Source organism: Oryzias melastigma, linkage group LG24, assembly GCF_002922805.2.
Source record: "Oryzias melastigma strain HK-1 linkage group LG24, ASM292280v2, whole genome shotgun sequence".
Lineage (NCBI taxonomy): Eukaryota > Metazoa > Chordata > Actinopteri > Beloniformes > Adrianichthyidae > Oryzias > Oryzias melastigma.
The window spans coordinates 4,888,602-4,894,742 of record NC_050535.1 but is presented as its reverse complement, the minus strand read 5'-3'; the positions used below and the strand labels follow the sequence as shown (position 1 = coordinate 4,894,742).

Here is a 6,141-nt window from a genome sequence, read left to right as displayed (position 1 = left end):
AAACTTGATTGATTGATTGATTTTCATGTTCTTGATTGTGGACCTCACCTCTGGCTTTTCTCGGAGCGGAAGAAATTCCAGATTCCAGGTGGCTTATCTGTTCTCCTGTTCTTGGCTGTGGAGCTCACCTCTGGCTTGTCTCATGTCTCGGAGTGGGAGAGATTCCAGGTGGCTCGTCCGGGGTCTTGTTCTTGGTAGTGGACCTTGCCTCTGGCTTGTCTCGCATCTCTGGGTGGGAGAGATTCCAGATTCTAGGTGGCTCGTCTTGCATCTCAGAGCGGAAGAGATTCCAAGTAGCTTGTCTGTGCTTCTGTTCTTGGCCGTGGATTTCACCTCTGGCTTTTCTCGCATCTTGGGGGGGGGATTCCATATGTCAGGTGACTCATCTGTGCTCCTTTTCTTGGTGGTGGGCTCCGCCTCTGGCTCGTCCCACGTTTCGAAGCAGAAGAGATTCCAGATTCCAGGTGGCTCGATTGTGCTCCTTTTCTTGGCCGTGGACCTCGCCTCTGGCACGCCTCGTGACTTGGAGTAGGAGAGACTCCAGATTCCAGCTGGCTCATCTGTGCTCCTATCCTTGGCAGTGGACCTCACCTCTGGCTTGTCTCATGCCTCCAGCTGTCCCCCAGCTCCTTCATGTGGACATCCTTGAAGTTTGTTGTTTTTTTTGTTTTTTGTTTTTTTTTAAGGAGTTTTTCTTTACGGAGAAGAAGGGTCTAACGGAAGGGATAACCAGTTTAGCTTAGCAACCAGATATTGTTTATATTTTATGACTGACTTTATAGTTTTGTACAATTACTGGTTTGACGCCCATTGAGACAACTGTATTGTGATGTTGGGGTATATAAATAAAACTGAATTGAATAATGTAAATCAACATTGTGCCACCAATATGTGTGTTAGTAATATCTATTGCACATCCCTAAAACATTCCTAGATACAATTTAATGCTTAACACAATCATGTAGAGTGGCTGAGCCTCTGTGGACGCATATATGTATGTATTTTTTGAGCTTTTAAGAGATCCAGAGGAGCTGTTCCCCCGCAGGCACAAGCCTTTATGCTAAGCTACGATAAGTGCCTGCTAGATCCAGCTTCGTGCTTAATGCACGGACGTGAGAGTGTTATTGATCGGTTCAAACGGTGCAATTTTTTAAACAAGTGGTTTTTGTACAAACCAGAGAGGAAAGTTTAAACATTTAGCCGTGCTGAGTTAGTTTGTCACTAATGTGTGAGCCATCATCTATGACACAAGTCTGTCCATTAGGTTAGATGTGTGTCTCTGCTGTCATTACTGTTGGATCAATGCGAGTCTGCAACCAGTGACCTGAAAGAAAAACTGCACAAGCTAATTTAAAAGCAGTCAAATTTTCACTCTGATAGATTTCTCCTGTTAATCTAATCCAAACCTGAGTTTTTTGGGGAGATTAACAAACGATTCTGTGTGTTTTCACTTTCTTTTTGGCCCCTGAACATGAATGTCCTTGCCTAACATAGCAGAGGGTTATCCTGGCAGTGAAGGGGGCCATCTGTGCAGCCCAGATTGAAATGTATTGGACCATTTTTAGGTCATGCTTGCCCAATGGTGAAAGTGGATTGGGGTAAAACTGTTCAAATTCTCAGCTATCCACCGGACCGTTCACCACTGCTCAGCTGCAGCAATTAAAGAGAGGGCACATCCGTGCGTGCTCCAGTCGGGCCGATGGATGCAGACGGTGGCACAGCCTCCGGGAGATGCACGGCACGGCAGTCGTCCGTGAAGTCTTCTTGTAGCTCGGTGTTTAATAGCGAGCATGTGTGGCTGGAGGAGCTGATGGGCCCACTTTACGACCAGTCGTCTTCCAGTGCTCCCAGCAGCAGCCCTGGAGGCAGCAGGAGCAGCAGTGGCAGCCTGTGCAGCTGGAACTCAGGCGTTACATGCCTCCTGCACAGCTCTATCAAAAGGCAGAGCCAGGAGGCTTTTCAAACTCGCCTGGAAGAGGGGAGTGGGTGGGGGAAACGTGTGCCATGTGCTTACAATGATCCTCACGGCCAGGCTTATCCACAGGCAGAGCAGGGCGGGGGCAACCATCAGAACAAACCGCGTCAGGGGAGGGCCTCTAAACAAACCCGCACGGGCAGTAAAAGTGTGAAAGAGTTGCTGGAGGAAAGGTTCAAAGCCAAATTGAAGTTCTCCCAATTCCTGGATGAAGTAGCCTCTAATGTGCTGGACCCCAATTGCCTGCAAGCATTTGGAAAGCCGCAATCTCCTCCCGGCGAGTTCATCACAAACTCGGATCAGCCTGAAGAAGAAGAAGAAGAAGAAGTGGAGAGCTGGAGGCTGCATGACTCAATGGCCCTGCAGCAGAATCACCTCTCTGAGCTGGAGGTTCCCAAAGCCAAAAGCGCTCCTGATTGGCCGCAGAGGAAATACCTGGAGACGGATATCGATGCCGTGTGTGGGGATGACGGGTTGTTGGAGATAGATGAGACCAGTGTGATTCCACCTCCTTTACAGTTCAGTCAAGGATTTAAGATGACAATTCCCTCTCCTGACTGTCGTTGCGACTTTCCAAGACCCCCCTTCAGATCTGCCTCTCTGCCCCGGGGCATCAATGTGGTGAGTGATGGAAGTTGTGAGGAGGCCTCTAAACTAACATGCTTCCCTCTTTAGCTCTCGTTTCACCCTCAAAGGGAAAAAGAAGTTAGCTGAAAAATTAAATATTTGTTTAACATAAAAATATGTCTTGAATGCCTGAAAAAAATAGGTTTTGCGTTGAATCATGACAGGAAAAGCAGCACCTAATTCAAATATCCAAGATGTCAAAATAAAAGTCATGAAAGCTGATGAGTTCTTACATTATTTGGTTTTTTTTTAACCAAAAATTGTGAGAATAAATGTCTTTTAAAATTTACTTTTGCTAACTTTTAGCATGTATTCAACTTTAAATGTGTTTAGTTTATTTACTATTTAAAGTCATAAATTATTTTAAAAAGGATTTTAAACGATTTCACCCGTTTGAGCTCCTCAAAGATGCTGAATGTCACCACACTAGTGCTCACCATCAAAATAACAGGTAAACCCAACTCCAAATTAATTTAAAAAAATTAATATAAAATGACAGAAAGCGTTTGACTTCCTGGTTGAAGCACATTTTAAAATGAGAGCACCCAGGCGCAGTTCACTAAGCGACCACTAGGAAGTTGTTTCACAAAAAAGTCAGACTACTCAGGTCAGAGTGAAAAGGTCCTAGTTTATATCTTTCGGCTTAGTAAACACGACTTTTTGTCTCTTGTCTGGTCTCCCACGGCGCTTCTCCACGGCGATTGCCTGACTGGTGACCAGCGATGGGACAGAGTCCCATGTCGGAGGCTCTGTCAGGGGACGTGCCGCGAGTAGTTCTGGGAAATACTTTAAAGGCATAGACGTTCTCAAAACGCTCGTTAGAAATTTTTTATATTAATTATCGGGCATATCTGTTTAAGAAAGTGGGAAAATGTCAAGTTTTACCGGTTAATAATCACCTATTTTTATTATTATTCATATTATATATAAGTTACTCAGCATTCTAGGAGTACTTAAATGTACGATTTAATGACAAATTTCTGAGACATAAAAAGAGTCTCACCACAGATTCGTGCAAAACTGAGGTTTTTTGTGTGTATAACAAGTCATTCATGCATAGTTTTTAAAGATTTGCATGTGTAATTAGTTTCAAGCTGTTGTAATTTTAATTTGTGCATGTGTAAATTGTATTTTTGGGAATTTTAACATTTTTGTACTTATTCAGAAAATGTATTATATGAGTCACAAATCAAGAATTGCGCACACATATGCACAAATCCAAAGTTACACCCAAATCCTAAATTACGCACAAATCCTAAGTTACACACAAATCCTGAATTATGCACAAATCCAAAGTTATATTCAGGAGTAACTTATTTATTTATTCATTTTTTTTGTGTAGACATAAAGAGGCTTGTATATTTGTTATTTTTCCAGTAAACATCGGCAGTTATTTCCTCTAATGACCGCTAGAGGGCGCTCTATCTGAGTATAAGTATTTGCTACTGACAGTGGAAGAAGAAGTGTTGTCCAAAACAAACATGGAAGAGAATCTGATCGTTTTTCTCTTAAACTTTGATATTTTCCTTATACAGATCAAAAGATTAGCATTCTTGTATTTATTTATTTTTTTAGTTACGCTGGTCTTGGCGGATTTCTTTTGAAATGTCAGACTTTTCTCCCAAAAGTCCGACTTATTCTCCAAAGCGACTTATTTATGTTTTTTTTTTCTTCTTGGTTAGACATTTTTTGCTCTTTTGACTTATTTATTGTGTTTAATCTGAAGAAGTATTCAGTTCCTACACAACATGTACTTGGACTATAGTATACTTTCTGTGCTTGTACTCAAATCTGCTTGGTAAAATAAACTTCAAGAGTATAAAATGATATTTTGTTAACATAATCTGCTGTAAGACAAATGTATCTATTACTTCAGTGTGTTTATTCCATAAAACTCAATTTCCCATTGAAACAAATGGGAAATTGTGTCACCATGTTTCCATTAAAGTACAACAATGACGGAAAACACGATCTCCCTACAGCAGGGAATAAAGTTTTTTAAATTCAGGATTTTTGAATTGTTTAACCTGTTGGGCGTTTGTTGCAGGGAAGTCAACGTTGCATCTTTAAAATCTTGCAGCATAGTAGTCAAAACAACAGTTTGAATCCGTGGATTCCCTCAGGCTGAGACGGACAAAGTTTTTGGAAGTTTGCACATCAGTGCGGCTTCAATCTGACCACAAGCGCCTATTATTTTAAATTTTATTTTTTACAAGTGCTCATTAGCATTCCACCTTTCAACAACTCCTCCACACCAAACAATCTAAAGTGAACAATGCTGCCATTTACTGACTCAGCCCACTCGCTCACATTCATTTAGTGACATCCATCATCTGCTCCACGTGAGACACAACCTTGCTAGAGTTTGAAACAACTGCTTGGTTTCAGCGGCAACTGGTGCGTTGCAGCAGCGAGCTGTTACACAAGCGCAGTCCTGGAGGCTCAGTCAGCAATTACAGCATTAAAACCGCTCGTATTTGTCGTCTCAGCACGACACTCGCTTGACTCGTAAATGATAATCCATTTGGTTTCAGTCAAAATTACATCCTGCACAACTATTAGCATTTTTTTCCCCCCCTGCAAACCCAAAAAACAAACGGATCATCAAGTTAAGAAGCGCTATTCCCATTTAATAAAAGGGGAGAAGATCCCATTGCCTTAATTTATTGTCTTATTAAAATTCAGCCTTTGCCGTCACCTTAGCAACTGCTTGAGAAGAGGTGGGTGGTGTGGGGGCTGCGAGGCAGGATGGTGAGCCTGTTGGTGTTCATCTCACTATAGTGTGAATCTGTCTGTGTGTCCAAAAGTTGCAGAAGTCCTTGTACTTGTGCGAATGTTTTAAAAAAAAAAAATCTGCAGACTTTCAACCTTCTGTTGCATTTTTCGGAAACACGTTTCTTCCTGAAAATTCGTATTAAGCAAAATCATTATGATTCAACAGATTGAACCACCTGTTCCCTCGTTTTGTGTCCATGCTGACAGTGTGAGGATCTGCAGTGGTGGTGGTTCCCTCCCTCACCCTCATGATATGATTGTTTTCCCCTCACGTAAGAAAAAGTGAGCCTCCCTCCTGTGTCAGAAAGAGAGAGGAGGGCGCCGATGAAGTGGGGAGGAAACGGGGAGTGCTGTTTTGTTTCTCTGTGGGATGAGTTTGACGGGTCCTCTCCACTAACATGCTGTCATTTCCTTTAGCTGCCTGAGGAGGAGATGAACAGCATAGACGCTATCAGGTAAGCCTCTCCCCTCCGTCCCTCTCCCTCCCTCTGTTTCGCCTCGTATCTCTCCGCTCTCCATCATCACGCCCCCACATATCCCTTTCTTCTTCCTCTAAGCTCCTGCCTCCCACTCTTCCTCTCTTCCTACCTCAGTCCCCTGTCTTCCCCCTCCCGGCTCGGCGCTGTGGCATTAGTGGCAGCTGTGTTGGAGGTGCGCATGTGTTGGGATTTCACTGAGCTTAGCTGGGCAAGCACCATAGAACGGGAAGGGGGGGTTCTCCGAGACTCAGCCGGCAGGATTTTTTTTTTTTTTTTTTTTTTTTT

The 6,141-nt window shown here is 43.0% G+C and overlaps 1 protein-coding gene across 1 annotated transcript in view; it reads left to right on the top strand.

The window, feature by feature from the left end:
• Positions 1-5,326: 5,326 nt before the first annotated feature.
• The window catches only part of si:dkey-174m14.3 (uncharacterized protein LOC563117 homolog), a 37,693-nt gene continuing 36,878 nt past the window's right edge, over positions 5,327-6,141 (top strand). The window contains exon 1 of the mRNA XM_024291206.2: positions 5,327-5,832. The gene's annotated coding sequence lies outside the window, so the exon portion shown is untranslated. The remainder of the gene's footprint in view (positions 5,833-6,141) is intronic.